This window comes from Salvia miltiorrhiza, chromosome 1, assembly GCF_028751815.1.
Source record: "Salvia miltiorrhiza cultivar Shanhuang (shh) chromosome 1, IMPLAD_Smil_shh, whole genome shotgun sequence".
NCBI lineage: Eukaryota > Viridiplantae > Streptophyta > Magnoliopsida > Lamiales > Lamiaceae > Salvia > Salvia miltiorrhiza.
Window position 1 is genome coordinate 57,975,117 of NC_080387.1, and position 21,449 is coordinate 57,996,565.

A 21,449-nucleotide genomic window follows, 5' to 3' on the forward strand; every position below is an offset into this window, starting at 1 on the left:
TATAAATGGATTATAAAATAAAATAATTTGAGTTAAACTCTCATTTAAATTAATTCTTTTCAAATGACTTATTAATATGGATTATTTGAAAATGATTAAATGATTTTAAATATAAGAAAGCATGATCTATGATGATATAATTTGTCTATGTGATATCCTATGATTTATTTTTAAATGACGGAATATTTAACTTGATGGCGTGAGTAGAACGAGTTATGATTGATGCGCATGATGATGTTCAAATAAACGGTTTCGAACCTAAATGTTAGTTATGTGATAGATGTTTTGAGTTTAAGGTTTTGAACGAGACAAGATTAATATGGATGTTAGAACCCTAAAATCATTAAAAAGGAGATAGTTTAGTTTAGAGACCTATCTTCCTTTCTTACACGACTTTCTTCTCGAACTTATCGACTCTTCGTCAATAAAGGTCCAGACGGGAAGTGAAAGCTAAAGAAGGAGGTAACTCTACGCCCCTAGTGGGAACGGAATGAGGTAGGCATTACTTTTACTATACGTATATAGAGATCCCCTGCGTGTCGTAGGCCTCTTATACGAATGAATGCATGAGATGATTTAACTGTTAATTTCAGTTTTATATATCAATCAAATGAGTTTAATGTTACATTTGAGCAAGTTATTTCGTTACAAAATATTTGAGTTAAAGTTATTTCAAGTATTGTCTTGCCATAAAATGTTTAAAATTTAGTATGATATCTATCTGCTTTGGCTTTGCCAATGATGCAATCGAATTCGAGTCCTGAGCAGTTGATAGCTATCCTGCCAAGGCTAGTGTACACCAGTGACCGTGAGTCATCTAGCGGGTTGGCCGGTCAAGTGACCGTGAGAGGTGGCCACCTCTCCGGCACACAATTCCAGATATGATAGATTACAAGAGAACTTAGACTGATCAGTTTAAGAATCACAAATGAATTTAGTAAGCTTGGGCCTTTTTAGCGAAAAAACTCCCTTGCTGTACTGTTTATGATGGCATGACAATTTACAGTTTTGAAGCATGTATTTTTATACCTAGGCATACGTGCCCACTGAGTGCTTTTGTACTCAGCCCTGCATATGTTTTCTAAATGTGCAGGTTGAGCTGATGTGATGATGGTGCTGCAATGAGCGGAGTCTCCAGGGTTGTTAATAAATAGTTAACCTGTCTAGAATATGTCTTCATACATATGTCTAGCTACTTTCCGCTGCAAGATGTTGTTGATGTTATAGTATGTTATGTCATACTTTGAGTCTTAAGAGAATGGTTTCATATGATGTATAACTTGATTAATGATATTAATTAAGTTTTATGTTGTCTTTCATAGACTGTTCAAAAGAGTATTAATGAGTAAATACGATGATTTTTCTTAAGTTAAGTAAGATTTACGGTTTCAAAAGATGCCCCTTTTTTTCCCCGCTTCTAAATCCCCTTCCCGAGTCATAACCCCGGTTAAGCCATCCTTAGGGATTGCGGGCTGTGACAGAGTGGTATCAGAGCGAAGGTTAAGCTCTGAATTAGAAGTCTTGAGTTTAGTCTAGAATGAGTCACTAGACTAATAGTTATTAACAACCGTGAGCTCAGCGCACCATCACACCAGGCTCAACGAGGTATGTAAAATTTCAAAGTTTATTTGACGTTAAATTTTGAAGAGCACGATGTTGAGGTTATATGATGAATTATGATGTTATGCTTTAAAGATGCATAGTTTGAGTTTGAGGATGACAACATGATTAATAATGAGTTATTATGTTATAAGAGCATATGTTGACGTTACATGATGAATCATGATAGCGTTTATATCATATGATGTTATATAATTGAAGATGCATAATTATGAGTTATGATGTGATGTATTTGAGATGTTTTGTGATGAGAATTGTTCGAGCAGTTGTGATAAGTCACGATGATCTAGATGAAGGAATCTAATGTCATTGTTAAGAGAGATTTTCTACTAAGTAGAAGGATGAAATGAGAACTTAGAGCTAAAGCTTGAGAGAATTAGCAATTGCTTTAAGTACTTGTTGGTTTGAGTTATGAGTTTGAGTTATGAGCTTGAGTATAATAGCATGATTAATGATGAGTTATTAGCATGCTGCAATGAGATATTGTACGATATGTTGAGTTGTTTGGTGACGCGAGTTTTGCTCACTCAACCTTAATGGTACTTGAGGAGGTATCATGAGCCATAGTCTTTGGAGATGGCTTTGAGAGAGAATTGTTGAGTTGTCTTACTGAGTCACGATGATTTAGATTAAGGGATCTAATATCATTGTTTAGAGAGATTCCCTACTAAGTAAAGATGGGACGAGATGAGAATTTAGATATTTTGAGCTTGAGTTTTAAGATAATAGTACTACTTAGTAGGAGTTTTGCTAAGTTATGTTTTGTTTATTTCTGTTGCTGGAGCCAAGTAGAGTTAGTTCCTAGAGTCACCTTTAAGTTCTCCTTATAGGTTGGCCAGGACTGTTGTGAGATCGAACTCAGGGAAGATCAGATACGAGGACGAGGCGTACAGTATGTGGTACAGAGATACCCTAGCAGATTATCAAACACATGTTCATAAACTATGAAAGGATGAGAAAGAGCCAAGGAAGGCTAGGGTTGAAAGGATGAGAAGTAGCCGAGGAGGGCTAGAGTTGATGAGGATGAGAAAAGAATCCGATGTAGGCTAGAGCTAAGGATGATCTTGAGAGTATGAGCAGTACACCTTTGTTTTTGATTAATTTCAATTACATTGCGATGTATATAACTTACTTAGGAGATACTGATACTTGAGCTTTTGACATGCTGATAGATAAGCATGCGAATATAGTACCCTACTGATGTTAAATAGATGGATGTTCCTAGTGTGCTAAAATAGCAACTAGATGAGTTAACTGGTAGCAATTACTGTAAGAGGTCCAGACCGAGACATAGTACTATTAATGGTGTCGGTTTAGAAGGGACATTACGATAGATACTATGGTTTTTGTAGGGTTTATATAACCCCTTTATGTAAGTCCTCTAAAAAGAGGCATTCTACTGATGGATATATTAGGTTGACCAGAGTGGTCTTTTTGTTAGCATTTCGTGAGTGCTTATTGCCTTACAGATGAATGTTAAGGTGACCGTGAGGGTTTCCTTAAAGTTGAGTTAGTAAATTGAACTTGAGTTTTGAGGATGCTTAGAGCGTTGGTCGAGTTGAGTCTTCCTTTTGTGATTTCAAAAATGCCTCAAAGATGTCATCAAGAGTGTGATGTGAAGGATAGGCGGGATAATTCTCCGCCACCACCACCGCAACATGAGAGGAGAGTCGAAAAATATTGAACTTTCGAAACAAGAGTCTAGAACATAGGACCCTGAGTTTAAGCTTTTAGCTTGCTGGTGTGAACTTAAGTTTTGTTATGTATAGTATGATGAGAATTTAGAAGACCTAGAATTACCAAGTTCGGGATGATGTTTCCCGTGTAACTGGGAAGTGATTATGTTGGACCTGGCCAGTCCACATGATCCAAATCTCAGTAGACGTCTTTAGGGTTTATAAACCCCTGTATTTCAACTTCAGTTTAAAAATCAGATGGGTTCTCACTCTAGGTCATTTTGTTCGACCTGGTAGTTACTCCATTCTACCCTCTGGTTATTTATTTGAGTCTCTTGAACAAATTTTCTGCAACACTTTATATCATTCGAGATTTGAGCCTTTGCAACTTTTGAGTTGTCCTAGTAGATTCTTTTGAGGTATACGACTAAGAAGTGTTAGTATATTGACTTAGTAAGTCACCCAAACTATAGCTTGGTTAACTGTCCATCAGTTTGTGTCTAAAATTAGTTGACATTAGTTTTTCTCCTCTAATTATTATCGACCACTCCTTTTGTTAACAATTTATAGTACAAACCGTAAGGTTTGAGAATAAGGACTTGAGTTATTTTGTCTATGCTGATTTCACGATGGAATCATGGAAAAGTGTTACGCATGTGATATGAGAAAAGGGATGTATTGATGATCGTCTTTCTTTGAAAAATAGAATGTCTGGTAGATGAGAAGCTAGAAACGAGATGGGGACAAAAATGAACCATTACGAAAGATGGATGAACTTTTTCTCGAGTAAAGCTTGTTATAGCTATGAAACCAAGAATCCAGTTGAGGGTAAACTCTAGATTAAGACGATGAAGAGAACCTTTGATTTTTTTTTGTACCGCACAAAAAAAAAAAAAAAAAAAAAAAACGACTTCATGTGTTGCGTTCCAGTTGACTAGATCTACAGATTTTGGTGGGAGGCCAAAAGAAAAGCAATGACTCAAGAATGTTAGCAAACTTGTCTTAGTAAGACTATAAGACGGACACTTATTACATATTTTTTTTTTAATATCTGCGATAGGAGGAGAGAAACGAAAATGTTCAATCTAAAGCAAAACAGGATGTCTATGACCAAGTACGACCAGATTTGCTGCGACATATCCGTTATGCCCCACAATAGGTGGACATCGATGAATAGATGCCGAAGAAGTTTCGACCTGGCCTAAAGTATGAGATAAGAATGGCATTCGCCAACCATGGTGAGTTTACGTACTTTGAATTGCTCAGCAAAACTCTAGACGCTAAGGTAGTTATGCCCGGGGATCACCCGTCACAAATACAAACTGAACAAAGCGATCAAGACATGAAAAACTTTTCACCCATAGAAGGAACGACGATAGTGACACGTAGTTATATGAACCTGTAATTGAATGTAGAATCACTTAAGGTGGTAGCGAATAACTTGATGTTATACCAATATGGAACGTAGATGTAACCCTAATAATGGACTGGTTAGCTGAGAACTATATGCTATGATTTATGCAATGAATGGGAAATCTCCTTCAAACTTCCAGGAATAGACGCTTTAAGTTTTCACGAGATTAGTATAAGGAGCGGATACCAGTTATTTCATACATACAAGCCATAAAGGTGATAAATAAGAAACATTACCAAGCTTTCCTTGTATACCTAAACGGAGGAGCTAGAACCGAAAGGACAGTTGAGGACATAGAAGTTATACGTGAGTTCCATTAAGATTATCCAGAAAACTTACCAAGACTGCCACCCAACAGACAAGTAGAATTTACCATCGACCTAGTACCAAGATCGACATGTGGATCAAAAGCATCGAACAAGATGACTCCAAAGGAATCGGAGAACCTAAAGATCCAGTTGCAGAAACTACTAGACCTAAGTTAGATCATATCTAGTGCATTCCCATCAGGAGCGCATATTTGTATGTTATGAAGAAATATGGCACTTTAAAAAGGCGCACAGACAATAGAGCGTGGAACAAATTAATACTCAAGAATGAATATCCTTTACTGAGGGTAGATGAATTGTTTGACCAACTCAAAGGTGCAAATGTGTTTTCCAAGATCGATTGAGGATCGGATGTCATCACCCAAGACAACTTTTAGAACGGGTTATGACCACCACAAGTTTGTAGTTGTGCCATTCAGGCTAACAAATGCCCAGATATATTTATGGGCATCGTTGATAGAGTATTCTACCTTCACCTGGATAAGTTCGTCTTAGTGACTCCAAGAATGAAGATGAACATAAGGAACATTTAGGGACCATGTACACAAGTACTATTGGGTGAACGAATTTATGCCAAATCAATAGGTGTGAGTTTTGCTCAAGGAAGTGGCATTTTCTAGAACATATTGAATGATTTGAGTTTATATATGTGTGTTTATATTTATTAAATATTGCACGTATAATTTACTTAGATTAATTTGAACACCAAGGTTCAAATTTGATGAAGGCCGTGAGTCATAAGGCCAGAGACGAGCGATGCTCGATTTTAATTGAGTTATTTTGAGCATGCCAATGTGTTTAGAATAATTAAAAATATTTGTATTTAAATTTTTGGAATTTATTTCCATTAAATACGAATTTTCTAACTATTCGATGATTTATTAAATTGAGATATGTGGAGTATGCGAAGTCATGTAAGTGAACTAGCAGTGCATATGAGTTAATGCTATGTTAGTAAGACTATATGAATTATTTGAGTATTTATGAGATGAGCATGATTAGTAAGTTATTGAGTTTTTTTTGAATTGCATGAGAAATGCATATAAAATGGCTAAGTATGAGAAATTAGCATGGATTAGATTTATTAGTTTAAATGAGGTGAATAAATTAGAGAAGCACGTTAATTAATTATAGTTGGAATTTAGTATTTAATTACAAAGTCCGAGATTTAATCGAGAACTATGAGCATGATAAATTGTTAAAATATAATTTATTATTTGAGTTTGATATCGATTATGTGTCTAAATGGAGTGAGTGTGAGAGTTATGAATAACGCACATAAATGTTGGTCTCTGACACTCGAACAATTGGTGTCGAGTATAAATGATAGTTTAATGATAAAGAGTTTTGATGATTTTGAATTGTAGTGCTAGAGATTCTAAAACCTGATAAGGAATTTGTAGTAGCTGATGAGACAAAGAGGATGGGTTGAACCCGTAAAGGATTATGATTTTGGTATTAACCATCGCACGGACAAGACCAATGTAGTAGATGATGCAGTGAGCCTGAAGGTCTCGTCTAAGATATGATAAAATGATGATAGAAGTGATTAAACCACCCAGCTTGAGGAAAATTGTGGTAGGAGCACGAAGGAAGGATGAGAAGTTAAGAGTAAGAATAAGGATAAGAAATTTCAAGAATTACCACGAGGAATCAAATAATACTATCTTCTTTGAAGGGAAGATATGCATCTCCATGACAATGAACTTAAGAATAAGATAAAGCCATGGCACCCATATACTGTCACCAGGAAGTACTAAGATATATTAAGATCTAGAAAAATTCTAGTTAGGAGAAATGAAACGAGATGTAACCTCATTTGTTGAAATATGTCTTGCGTGCTAGCAAGTGAAGGTTTTACAACATATCATATCGTTACTTTGAGTCTTCAAGCTCATAAAGACAAGCTTAATGTCATGTTTGGGACAAACCGAGCCCTTAACGAACCAATGAATTTCGTTGTCGAGATGGATTTTTCGAATCCATCAGACTTAAGCAAAGGTTGTCACGAAAGGGGGCAGTCAATGCCCACATGACTCGAGATTCCTACGATGAATGAATAAAAGTTTATAACGACGTTTATGCTGACTGCCTACATGCTCGAAATGGTGGGTCTCCTTACAAACTGTTTAAGTTGCTTTAGGAATGCTTTAGAGATATTAGTTGTTATAGTTCTGCTTAAACGACATAGAAATTACTAATGAGGTATGTTGAAGACGACCGAGCTAAACCGGGGTGAAAGCCGAGAACATGTTTTTGCCACTCATTGTGAGACATATAATATCAGTTATCAATTGACTATCGATAGGTTGGCAAATGAGGCGTTACACGTGAGGAAATATAGATCACCACTTTGTTGAGATGAAATGACTAGATGATTGAAATCATTCGTCAAAATTTGATAGTGAATAAAAGAGGGCCATGATTGACAGAGTCACATGTTGACAAATGACAAATTGACCTATGATGTGAAAGTGGAGAGATAATTTCCATAAAAGTTTCTCCATCAAGAGAAATCATTGGACTCAATGTGAAGGGTAAACCTAAACCCGTTTTATAGGCTCATACGAGATTGTAGAAAGGATAGGCCCAATAACTTACTGTTTGGCGTTAGCGCTAAGCTTTGAGAATGTGCGTAATGTATCCCATGTGTCGCAATTGAAGAAGAATGTTTACGATTCAAAGCATATGATCCATAAAAACAACATTGTTATTAGTCAATATTTGAGTTACGAAGGAAGATCCAAATCTATCTTAGATCGGGAAGTTCAGGTACTAAGGACTAAGTCGATACCGATAGTAAGGGACCTATGAATATATCATGGTCAAGAATAGACTACGGTCTAACAGGAAAGTGAAGTACTCAGAGTTATTTTCTGAGGTACAAATTTCGGGACGAAATTTCTTTTAAGGGGGATAGTATGTAATGACCCGACTTTTAATTGAGGATTTAAAATCTTCTAATTACTGATTTAAGGATTGATTATGGTAATTAGGGTTCAGCATCCATTAATAAAATACGAACTTATATGAATTTGATGATTTATATACATGATGATTTATTTTATTTTATCTTCAGTGGACGATGCACTCAAAATATATTTTGAGTCCATTAATTTATTAATGATGATTTAACATTTAAGTGTTAAATATGAATTTTTATTAATTACTAAAGTTGATCCATGTGGTTAGTTAAATTATTAAATTGACAAGCCCAAATGGATTTTTATACTTCAAATAAGAATTTGTCTTGTATGTGTTAATGTATTTAATTGAGTTTGGAACCATATGATTAATGTATTAATCCATTAGATATTTTAATGATTAAATTCGAATAATTCCTAAGCATGCTGAAGAATTATTTTAGTCATAGCGCATGCTGAAGAATTTATTTCAGTCATACGCATGCTGAAGAATTTATTTCAGTCGTACGCATGCTGAAGAATTATTTTAGTCATAGCGCATGCTGAAGAATTTATTTCAGTCATACGCATGCTGAAATAGAATTTTACTTCTATTAAACCAACCCCACGCCTTCACCATCTTCACCATTTCTCACCTATGCAGCCCCAATTTCGCACAGCCACTGAAGAGACAACAATTTACACTATCAATTAAGGTGTTCTTCCTAAACTAAGCTCCTGTATTTCGTTCAAGTTTTGCTGAGAAACACCAAAGCAAACAATTACTTATATCTCAGCACCACCACACCATCATACGTTCATCAACAAAGGATTACAAATGCTTTGATATATGTAGAAAATGAGTAACAAATTCACAAATTTACAGTTACAAGATAGGTTACATATGAACTGAAATTTACAGTATTTGAAATTGTGATAAATCCTATATGCTATGTGTGACTGTTTTGAGGCTTGAACCCCTGCTGTGTGTATGAGTCGAGGTCAGGGGACGGCAGCCGTGGTGGCTGCCGATGGTCGACGGAAGGCGGCGGAGCCGTGGTTTCGTTCTGCCACAGGGGAAAAGGAGAGAGAGGGATTTCAGTTTTTAATTTAAAAAAAAAGGGGAAAAGATGAGGGAAGAAAAAGGAGAATAGGGAGATGGGGTATACCTGGTTGTCGGGGTCGACGGCTCCTGGCCGTGAGCCACCGGCGAGGACGACGGAGGCAGCAGCGGCGGCGCACCGTTTTGACGGCGGCGTGCGTCCTGTTCCGGCAGATCGAGGAAAGAGAGGGAGAGGGTCAGGGCGTGTAGAGAGATAAATAGAAGAGAAGGAAATGGAGATGGCGAGATGAGCGACGACGCCGTGGTCTTCAGGCCGCGGCGGATCTGCCGCGAGAACGAGGGAGCAGGCGGCGGCCGGCGACGGCGGCGCACCGCTTTGACAGCGGCGTGCGTCTGCCGCCTTGTTCCGTCATTCTTGAGAGAGAAAGATGAACGATAGCGGCCGATAGAGGCGAGAGAGATAGAGGAGAAGAGAGGGGGAATGAGTTCAGGGAGAGAGGAGAGGGGCCGACGCCGGCCTCCGTCCGGCGAGCATCCCGGCGAGGCGCGGCGGAGAGGGCAGAGGCGAGAGAGAGAATTGAGGCGCAGCTTAGTGTGTGTGTTTGAATGTGAAATAGTGTGTGTGGAGATAGGTTAAAGGATGAAGGATGGGCTTTGGGCCATAGTTAATTGTTGGGCTTGTTGTTGGGCCAAGACTTGGGCCATTTTATTAATTGTTGTTGGGCCGATTTTATTAAGTATTTGGGTCCTTCTTTAATTAATTGATGAGCTTAGATTTAAATATTTGGGCTTCTTTAATTTAATTGTTTGGGCCTTATTCAAAGAAAAACATGATAGACTTAATTTATCTAATTAATTTGGGTTTATATCTATTTAAATTATTTGAGCTCTTAATTATTAATTTAAATTGAGCTTGATTAATTTAATTATATATTGACCTTTAAATTAATTATTTAAATGGAGTTCTTTATTTCAAGTATTTATAAATGGATTATAAAATAAAATAATTTGAGTTAAACTCTCATTTAAATTAATTCTTTTCAAATGACTTATTAATATGGATTATTTGAAAATGATTAAATGATTTTAAATATAAGAAAGCATGATCTATGATGATATAATTTGTCTATGTGATATCCTATGATTTATTTTTAAATGACGGAATATTTAACTTGATGGCGTGAGTAGAACGAGTTATGATTGATGCGCATGATGATGTTCAAATAAACGGTTTCGAACCTAAATGTTAGTTATGTGATAGATGTTTTGAGTTTAAGGTTTTGAACGAGACAAGATTAATATGGATGTTAGAACCCTAAAATCATTAAAAAGGAGATAGTTTAGTTTAGAGACCTATCTTCCTTTCTTACACGACTTTCTTCTCGAACTTATCGACTCTTCGTCAATAAAGGTCCAGACGGGAAGTGAAAGCTAAAGAAGGAGGTAACTCTACGCCCCTAGTGGGAACGGAATGAGGTAGGCATTACTTTTACTATACGTATATAGAGATCCCCTGCGTGTCGTAGGCCTCTTATACGAATGAATGCATGAGATGATTTAACTGTTAATTTCAGTTTTATATATCAATCAAATGAGTTTAATGTTACATTTGAGCAAGTTATTTCGTTACAAAATATTTGAGTTAAAGTTATTTCAAGTATTGTCTTGCCATAAAATGTTTAAATTTTAGTATGATATCTATCTGCTTTGGCTTTGCCAATGATGCAATCGAATTCGAGTCCTGAGCAGTTGATAGCTATCCTGCCAAGGCTAGTGTACACCAGTGACCGTGAGTCATCTAGCGGGTTGGCCGGTCAAGTGACCGTGAGAGGTGGCCACCTCTCCGGCACACAATTCCAGATATGATAGATTACAAGAGAACTTAGACTGATCAGTCGAACTTTAAGAATCACAAATGAATTTAGTAAGCTTGGGCCTTTTTAGCGAAAAAACTCCCTTGCTGTACTGTTTATGATGGCATGACAATTTACAGTTTTGAAGCATGTATTTTTATACCTAGGCATACGTGCCCACTGAGTGCTTTTGTACTCAGCCCTGCATATGTTTTCTAAATGTGCAGGTTGAGCTGATGTGATGATGGTGCTGCAATGAGCGGAGTCTCCAGGGTTGTTAATAAATAGTTAACCTGTCTAGAATATGTCTTCATACATATGTCTAGCTACTTTCCGCTGCAAGATGTTGTTGATGTTATAGTATGTTATGTCATACTTTGAGTCTTAAGAGAATGGTTTCATATGATGTATAACTTGATTAATGATATTAATTAAGTTTTATGTTGTCTTTCATAGACTGTTCAAAAGAGTATTAATGAGTAAATACGATGATTTTTCTTAAGTTAAGTAAGATTTACGGTTTCAAAAGATGCCCCTTTCTTTCCCCGCTTCTAAATCCCCTTCCCGAGTCATAACCCCGGTTAAGCCATCCTTAGGGATTGCGGGCTGTGACATCTAACCCAATAAATATTTGCAACTATCTAATGGATTAAAACAATTAATATCATTAAACATGGAGAATCGCAGATGCAAACATAAAATAACGTATAAGAACAATTAGATCTCACAGAATAATTTCGCTAGTGCTTCCCTAATCAATGCCGGAATAAAGAAATTTAGCTAGAACTCATAATAAAAATAAATCAAACAAAATAAATAATTAATTGCAAAGGAAAGATGAAGGAATAAAACTTGAATTGAGAACTCCAAATTTGCTTCCACAATTTTGCTTCAAAGTTGCCGTCTGGAATATTGTGATATCTCCAAAAACAAAGTCCCCCTCAAATTGATCTCTAGCTAATATATATATAACTAAGGAAAAATCAAAACCTACTAACCTAGTCTAAATAGGCAACTAAAAAAAGTAACGTAAAGTCCACAAAAACAAACTAGTGGACTACTAGCTAATTAACTAACTTAAAATCAGTCCTCTTCAAACATGGTGGCCCAGCATGTCTTTCTTTTCGGCACTTTAGCCTTCAATCCATGCAATCAATTCACGCCCAGGCAGAATGGGCACACCGCACGGCAGACGTGCACAACTTCCTCTTCATACAGCTTCACGACTTCAAAACTCTTCTCAAAATCAATACTTTTCTCCAAAACCTATCAAATACCATAAACATTTATATAAGACCATAATTCATATCCAAAGACGATATTTAACACGAATTAAACATAGAAACCACACCAAAATCCCCCAAATAAATGCGTATAAATACGCCCAATCAAATCCCCCCACACTTAAACAAAGCTCGCCCTCGAGCACCAAAAAGAACAAAACGACAGGGAAGGAACAAAAGAAGACTCAAAACAGCAAAAACAAAGCTTTGGCAACAATATGATAGATAATACTCAAAGTCTTGATCAAGATACAATCATTCACAAACCACTAATCATACTCTTGCTCAGAAAATTATGACATGATCTTCATTCAAGTCAAAATTGTGCAAATTCAATCATGTCTCACCAAGTTCACTCAATTTCTCTCAAAAGACAAATATGGACAGAATAGATTCACACAATTCACAACTTTATGCCTTCAAACATAGCTTGCCGTTATGTCACTATCTCCACCAAAATATGGAACCAATGCACAAATCAAAAGGTCTTGCACTTTGGTTGTAATGGGGCTATGGTACGTACAGGTGGGATAAAACAAGAAAAAGGGGATCAAAGAGGCTCAATATATGATTGAAAACATGCAATACACCAGACCTTCCATCAATAAAACTCTAGAGTAACTCCTCAACATATCCACAATCCTCTAAACGTATGCATTTTATTATAGAACTCTATTTTTCTTTTCTTTTTTTTTTATTTTTTATTTTTTTTTTTGTTTTCAATTTTTTTTGTTTTTTTTTTTTTGGTATTTTTTTTTAACAGCATATATATCCCATAGAATCAATGAACTATCTCTCAACACACTAAAATTATAGGAGTACTCATCTTCTCATCTCGTCATAATCTAGTGCATTCACATGTTTTCAAGGGACAAAAGCAGGCTAAAACAGGCTAAGGCTCAATATATGTGAGTTTTCATCAAACAAAAAGGAGCAAATTAGGCACAAACGGGCTCACTAAGGGAATAGTGAAGTTTCGGATAATATGTTCAGGCCAAACAATGGTTATTCCTAAATGCCTTAATCATTTTCATGCATTAAATTCTCAAACTCAGTCTTGACTATGGCAACAAGGCAAACCAGAAATTCGGCATTGAAGTTCGAATCAATCACTCATCAAAGAAACAATTAGAGCTAGTCATGTGTGCTCATTAGGGCTCAATCCTCACAATTTAGTAGGTTTCAAGTAATTTTGATCAAATTTTGCACGTTTTTCTCATACAAGAACACCTACAAACATATGCATAATTCCATCACAAGAGCAACAGCCTATCATACCAAATCCAATATCCTAATCTTAACTCTTCACATCATCCATCATAAAAATTGCCAAAGGACTCGAAACTGACAAGAAAACCAACATAGCAACAAAGCAAAGACACACAAAATAAAGACACCCCCCCACACTTGGACAACACAATGTCCTCATTGTGTGAGAGTATGACAGACCAAAACAGAAACAACAGCAGACAACTAAAAGAAATAGAAGTTTCAAAAATGAAAAGCAAAAAAAGAGAGAAACTTCCCTGAACTGGTAGTACGAAACCGAAAATGGCGGCTGTTGTGGTGGAACGACTCCGGTGGTGCGGAGTGGCGCGCCGGCGCCGGAAGAGGAGTGGACGGACGGAGCAGCGGTGGAATGGAGGAGGTGGTGTTTGGGGAAACCAAATTGAGGGAATTTTGACTTTAGTCAAAAATCCTAGTTCCAGAATTTGCACCTTGGCCCCCAACTTTTCAGAAACTGGAGGGCAACCCCCAAACCTGCGAAATTGACCAAAACACATCCCAAGTTTTTTTTTTTTTTTAATAGAAAAAAAAAACGAAAATAAACAAAACTACATTTTTCTTCTTTTTTTTATTTTTTTTTATTATTTTTTTATTTTTTTATTTTTATTTTTTTATTTTTTATTTTTTATTTTTTTTTAAAAGAGAAAAAAAAAACGAAAATAAACAAAACAAGGGCAAGAAAAATCGGGTTGCCTCCCGATGAGCGCCTTTATTTAACGTCCCTGGTTGGACAGAAAAGAAGTTCAAAAATCCTTAGACAATGGTTGGAGACGTCAGGCTGAGCGCATTGAACGACTCCATCTCGACTCCAGCATAGTATGGCTTGAGTAATTGTCCATTAACCTTAAAACACTTTCGTGTTTCGAGGCTTTGGATTTCCACAGCTCCATGAGGACTCACACTAACAACTTCAAACGGGCCCAACCAACGAGATTTCAATTTTCCTGGCATAATCCTTAAGCGTGCGTTAAACAAGAGAACCTTCTGCCCAACTTCAAAGGATTTCCTTCGAATGTATTTGTCATGTAGAAATTTAGTTCGTTCCTTGTAACGACTTGCATGATCATACGCCTCCAATCGAATCTCCTCTAATTCTTGCAGTTGAAATTTCCGCTCTTTGCCAACAACTTTCTCATCTAAACAGAATTCCTTCACGGCCCAAAAAGCTTTATGCTCCATCTCAACAGGTAGATGACATTGCTTCCCAAAAATCAGCCTGTACGGAGACATACCAATCGGTGACTTGAATGCAGTGCGGTATGCCCATACCGCATCGTCCAGTCTCAAACTCCAATCCTTTCGTCTCGGGTTGACTGTTTTCTCAAGGATGCTCTTGATTTCTCGGTTAGAAACTTCAGCCTGACCGTTGGATTGTGGATGATATGCTGTGGCAACTCGATGATGGACTCCATATTTCTTGAAAAGTGCTTCCAAAGTGCGGTTGCAAAAATGAGTTCCTTGATCGCTAATGATGGCACGGGGCACTCCAAATCTGTTAAAAATATTAGCTTTAAGGAACCCTGCAACAACTTTAGAGTCATTAGTGCGGGTGGCCTTCACTTCCACCCACTTCGAAACATAATCAACAGCCAAAAGAATGTAAGAATTTCCAAAAGAACTAGGAAACGGTCCCATAAAATCCATTCCCCAAACGTCAAAGATTTCACAAACCAAAATAGGGACTTGAGGCATTTCATTGCGAGAAGAGATATTACATGTTCTTTGGCACTTGTCACAATTTTTGCAGAAATTGTAAGAATCCTTAAAAATAGTTTCCCAATAAAAACCACAATCAAGAATCTTACGTGCTGTTCGTTTGGGACCAAAGTGACCTCCACAAGCATGAGCATGGCAAAAATTCAAAATGGAATGAATCTCCTCATCAGGGATGCAACGTCGTATCACTTGATCCGCACAGGTCTTCCACAAATAAGGATCATCCCATATGAAGTATTTGGCTTGGCTCCTCAACTTATTCTTACGGGCTGTCTCCATTCCCTTAGGAAAAACTCCAGCAGTTAGAAAATTAACCAAATCAGCATACCAAGGAGTGTTACCGTCGATGTGTAGCAGCTGTTCGTCTGGAAAGTCGTCTGGTATGGGCATACCGTCCGACACAGTCTGCAGTCTGCTCAAATGGTCAGCTACCAAGTTCTCGGCTCCCTTTTTATCTTTAATCTCCAAGTCAAATTCCTGCAAAAGCAGAATCCAACGGATCAAGCGAGGCTTAGATTCTTTTTTAGAGAGCAAATACTTAAGAGCTGCATGGTCAGAATAAACAACAACTTTAGAGCCAATCAAATAAGATCTAAATTTTTCACAAGCAAAAACGATGGCTAAAAGCTCCTTCTCCGTGGTTGTGTAATTGCATTGAGCCGGGTTGAGAGTTTTGGAAGCATAGTAAATCACATGGCTCTCTTTCCCAACTTTCTGCCCTAGCACTGCTCCAACGGCGTAGTCGCTTGCATCGCACATGATTTCAAAAGGATCTCCCCAAATTGGTGGTTGAATGATGGGGGCAGAAGTGAGTCTACTCTTCAACAAATCAAAGGCCTCCTTGCACTTGTCATCGAACACAAAAGACACATCTTGATGAAGCAACCTAGTGAGAGGTTGAGCAGTCTTTGCGAAGTCCTTGATGAAGCGCCTATAAAAACCTGCATGGCCTAAGAAAGCACGAATCTCTTTCACATTAGAAGGATAAGGTAACTTAACAATCAAATCAATTTTCGCCTTATCAACTTCTACTCCTCTTGCAGAAATCACATGCCCAAGAACAATCCCCTCTCTCACCATGAAATGACATTTCTCAAAGTTCAACACCAAATTAGTGTCGACACATCTTTGCAAAACTTGTTCAAGATTAGTCAAACAATGGTCAAAAGAGTCTCCATGCACAGTAAAATCATCCATGAAAATTTCTATGCAACTCTCAATCATGTCAGAAAATAGACTCATCATACAACGCTGAAAAGTACCAGGAGCATTACATAATCCAAACGGCATACGACGCCATGCAAAAGTGCCAAAAGGACAAGTAAAAGTGGTTTTCTCTTGATCTTCCTGAGCTACAAAAATTTGAAAATATCCAGAGTAGCCATCAAGAAAACAAAAGAATTCCTTACCAGCCAATCGCTCAAGCATCTCATCAATGAAAGGTAATGGAAAATGATCTTTCCTAGTAGCATTATTCAACTTCCTAAAATCAATGCACATACGCCAACCAGTTTGCAACCTCATGGGAATCAACTCATTCTTCTCATTCTTAACCAATTGAAAACCAGACTTCTTAGGAACCACATGAACAGGACTGACCCATGTACTATCAGAAATCGGATAAATAATCCCTAGATCAAGCAATTTAAGAATTTCTTTAAGCACAACTTCTTTCATGACAGGGTTCAATTTTCTTTGAGGATCCCTAGACGGCTTACTATTAGGCTCAAGTAAGATTCTATGCATGCAAGTAGAGGGACTAATACCTTTGATATCGGCTATAGTCCATCCAATGGCAGATTTATGCATCTTAAGAAGACTTACCAACCTTACCTCTTGTTCTGCACTGAGTTCATTGCTGATGATCACTGGCAGCGTGTCATCCTCTCCTAAAAACACATATTTCAGATGCTGGGGCAGTACCTTCAAGTCCAGCTTCGGTGGCTTCACAACAGAGGGCAAAATTGGTTCTGTGCTGGTCGGTATGGGCATCCTGCTCGACAGGTGCCGAACTGGAATTTCCTCCGTTGAGTACAGCTGCATGATAATCTCTCTAATGGCTTCATTCTCCTCAGTTTTGGAGTTCTCTTCAGTTAGGGAACTGAAAATAACATGCTCAAGCTCATCCTCCCTGAAATTCTCAACAAATTCCTCAACCAAATGGTCAATAACATCAATCATGAACACAGATTCAGGATCCTCAACATGCTTCATAGCCTCAAAAATATTAAATGTGACAACATCTCCATCAAATTCAAGGCTAAGCATTCCACTATCCACATCAATTTTTGCTTTAGCAGTTTTCATGAATGGTCTCCCTAAAAGAATCAAGGATTGCTTAGCAGAATCATCCATATCAACAATATAAAAATCCACAGGAAAAATCAAATCATTGACCTTGACAAGGACATCCTCAACAACACCTTCGGGATATGCAGTAGACCTATCAGCTAACTGAATGATAACACGAGTGTCTTTCAAAGGTCTTAATTGCAAATCCTTATACACAGAATAAGGCATGACATTTATGGATGCTCCTAAATCTAGCATGGCTCTCTCAACAGTCTTATTACCTATAATGCATGGAATAGTGAACATACCAGGATCTCGACACTTTTGGGGTAATTTTCTTTGCAGAACAGCAGAAACATTCTCACTCACTCGAATTCTCGCATCATTCCCAAACTTCATTTTCTTAGAGCATAACTCTTTTAAAAACTTTGCGTACCTGGGAACTTGCTTAATTGCATCAAGCAAGGGCAAGTTTATTTCTACCTTCTTGAAGATTTCTAGAATATCCTTCTCTTCTTCAATTCTCTTGTTCTGAGCCAACCTAGAAGGAAAAGGTGGTGCAATCAGTGATTGAGGAATTGAAACCTTAGGTTTTCCACTTACCTTAGAAGAGCTAGGCTCGGTGGATTCTGGTGACTTCTCACAAATTGCATCGTCCTTGGCTTCATCGGGCTTTTCTTCTTTGTCCTGCTGCTTAAGTTGTGGCTCAACTAGAATTCTCCCACTTCTTGTAGTTACAGCACTTGCATTTTCCTTGGGATTCATCTCCGTGACAGAAGGAAGTCGGCCTTGATTCGCCTGCAGCTTGTTCACCTGAGTGGCTAACTGCGTGATTTGTGTGCCCATATTACTCAACGCTGCCTGAGTTTCATGCTGGAATGCCTGCTGACTTTGCACCAAATTCTTCACAATTTCACTGCTCTGGGCGAGGCTCTTCATGATATCGCTCATATTGGGTGCAGAACTCGGTGCAGGACGTGCGGTATGGGCATACTGTCCAGCCTGCGGCGGATTCGGCGCGTACATCCCTGGTTCCTGCTGTCTCCACCTAAAATTTGGGTGATTTCTCCACCCTGGATTGTAGGTGTTGGAAAAAGGGTCGTTTCGCCTTTGCCTTTGTGCGTTCATCTCTTGCTCATCAGCGGATCCCATGCACGCTTGCTCAGTATTATTATCCTGCAGAGATGGACATGCATCAGTAGGATGATTATTTTCAAAGCAAATTCCACATTGAACGTGTTGAGTTTTAGAGACAGCAAGTCCTCTAACTAAAGAGGTGAGAGCATCAATTCTCTCGTTCATGTTGGAATCTTCTACTTTCTGCACTGGCCTATAACGATCATCATCCTCATCCTCATATTGTTGGCCATTTGAAACCATGTCAACGATGAGTTACTTTGCTTCGTCCAAAGTTTTATTGGTCAAGCTTCCACCACAAGCAGCGTCAACAATTTTCCTATCAAAAGAAGACATACCACGATAAAAATAGTTAGTAAGCAATTGGTAGTCAGAAAATCCATGATCAGGACACTTGCGACACAGCTGTTGGAATCTCTCCCAATAATCGGCTAAACTCTCCGCCTTCTTCTGTTTAATGCTGCTAATGGCCATTCTCAAATTTGCAGCTCTGGACTCAGGAAAGAATTTTCGCAAGAATTGTTCTTCTAAATCTCCCCAAGTTCTAATCGAACCAGGAGGAAGATCAAAAAGCCAATCTCTCGCTCTACCCTGCAAAGTATGAGAAAAAGTCAATAGCCTCAAATTATTTTCAGTAAAACCATGAGGGCGTAGAGTTGAGCAAACTAGATCAAATTCAGCCAGATGCTTGTGTGCACTCTCTCCAGGTAAATCTCCGTATTTCAGCGTTGCCATTAATGGCAGGAAGGACAATGCACAAAGGGCGATTGCTTCTATGACGGCCTAACTCTCTGATCAGTTGAGGTGGTTCTTGTCGAGGATCAACGATCTCTCTATCGTTCTCCTCATCCCTATTGTTACGGTCACCCATTGGATCTTTAATTTCTTCTTGATCCTCAAGACTCGGTGGAGCAGAATTGGATCTCTTTTTCCACTCCTTAGCTTGCTTCTTCAACTTTCGTGCAGTCTTCTCGATTTCTGGATCAAAAACTAATACGCCTGTACGAGAAGAACGGGGCATAAACTAAAAATAAAATAACTAAAAATAAAAGACAGACTGAAATCAGTAAAATCCTGCTTAAAACCAATCCCCGGCAACGGCGCCAAAATTTGGTGGGTCGTTTTACACCAAAAATATCCGGCAGTCAGCCGGTATGCCCACACTGCGCAGACAGCAGTAAGCAAAATCGTCTCCCAAGGGACTGGCGAGAATTTCTCCAATTAAAGTCTGCAAAGTAACCACGAAATTTTGAGAAGAAAATATAGAAAATACTAAACTTAAAATTAAATAAATAAAATCCGAATAAACCAATTTTTCCAATTAACTAAAAGATGAATAAAAATTCCAACAATTAATAAAAGAATTCCAGCAATCAATTAAGTCCACCCTAGCTCAATTATTCCGATCATCGATGCAAAAATAACTTTAAATCATGCAAACAAACCAGTTATAACCACCGAAGACGCTTCTGACGTGATCTTATTTCTCCTTAATTATTCGATAATCAGGAAGACGCTTCACTAATTACTACCCTAATCGACTGACAACCGTAAGAGACGCTCTATAGGTTTAATGAGCCGATAGCATTAATATCTAGAGAAACCCGATTCAAAACCAATAAACTCTGACGCAGGATTATTGAATTGAGATTGCTTTTCTCTTGACCCTGATGTGTCAATTTACCACTAATCAAACCTAAACCACAATTACGGATGGCCGGTTCAATTGGCTATATAATTAATTCTAACCCAATAAATATTTGCAACTATCTAATGGATTAAAACAATTAATATCATTAAACATGGAGAATCGCAGATGCAAACATAAAATAACGTATAAGAACAATTAGATCTCACAGAATAATTTCGCTAGTGCTTCCCTAATCAATGCCGGAATAAAGAAATTTAGCTAGAACTCATAATAAAAATAAATCAAACAAAATAAATAATTAATTGCAAAGGAAAGATGAAGGAATAAAACTTGAATTGAGAACTCCAAATTTGCTTCCACAATTTTGCTTCAAAGTTGCCGTCTGGAATATTGTGATATCTCCAAAAACAAAGTCCCCCTCAAATTGATCTCTAGCTAATATATATATAACTAAGGAAAAATCAAAACCTACTAACCTAGTCTAAATAGGCAACTAAAAAAGTAACGTAAAGTCCACAAAAACAAACTAGTGGACTACTAGCTAATTAACTAACTTAAAATCAGTCCTCTTCAAACATGGTGGCCCAGCATGTCTTTCTTTTCGGCACTTTAGCCTTCAATCCATGCAATCAATTCACGCCCAGGCAGAATGGGCACACCGCACGGCAGACGTGCACAACTTCCTCTTCATACAGCTTCACGACTTCAAAACTCTTCTCAAAATCAATACTTTTCTCCAAAACCTATCAAATACCATAAACATTTATATAAGACCATAATTCATATCCAAAGACGATATTTAACACGAATTAAACATAGAAACCACACCAAAATCCCCCAAATAAATGCGTATAAATACTCCCAATCAATTATATTATATTATATTATATTATATTATATTATATTATATATACATATTCAAATTTCAAATTCACGTCGTTAAATGCATGATATTCTGAAAATCAAAAGGTAAATTATTATTAATGCTACACATGACAAACCAAAATTGAAAATTCTATTAATTTCTTCCCCAACATTTGAGAATAAATATACTTCATCACCATATTGATCAATGATTCACTTTTCTTTTTTTATATGTCACATTAATAATGATATGTTTCAAAAAAGAAACTTTTCAAAAAAGAAACTATCTTTTCGCAAAAGTTATGGACTTCACCACTGTGTATTACTTTTATCATTTCTCTTTTTTTCTTAATAACTTAGC

At 37.5% G+C, this 21,449-nt stretch overlaps 2 long non-coding RNA genes across 2 annotated transcripts in view; one reads left to right on the forward strand and one right to left on the reverse strand.

Moving 5' to 3' along the window:
• LOC130998300 (uncharacterized) overlaps window positions 1–1,319 on the forward strand; it is a 55,411-nt gene extending 54,092 nt beyond the window's left edge. Inside the window, exon 3 of the long non-coding RNA XR_009093274.1 lies at window positions 1,094–1,319. This is a non-coding gene — a long non-coding RNA (uncharacterized LOC130998300). The remainder of the gene's footprint in view (window positions 1–1,093) is intronic.
• Window positions 1,320–8,765: 7,446 nt separating this feature from the next.
• LOC130998309 (uncharacterized) lies at window positions 8,766–9,776 on the reverse strand. The gene is made up of 2 exons (XR_009093276.1): window positions 9,112–9,776; window positions 8,766–9,009 (listed from the first exon to the last, which is right to left on the reverse strand). It is a non-coding gene; the product is annotated as an uncharacterized LOC130998309 (long non-coding RNA).
• Between the last annotated feature and the right edge of the window lie 11,673 nt (window positions 9,777–21,449).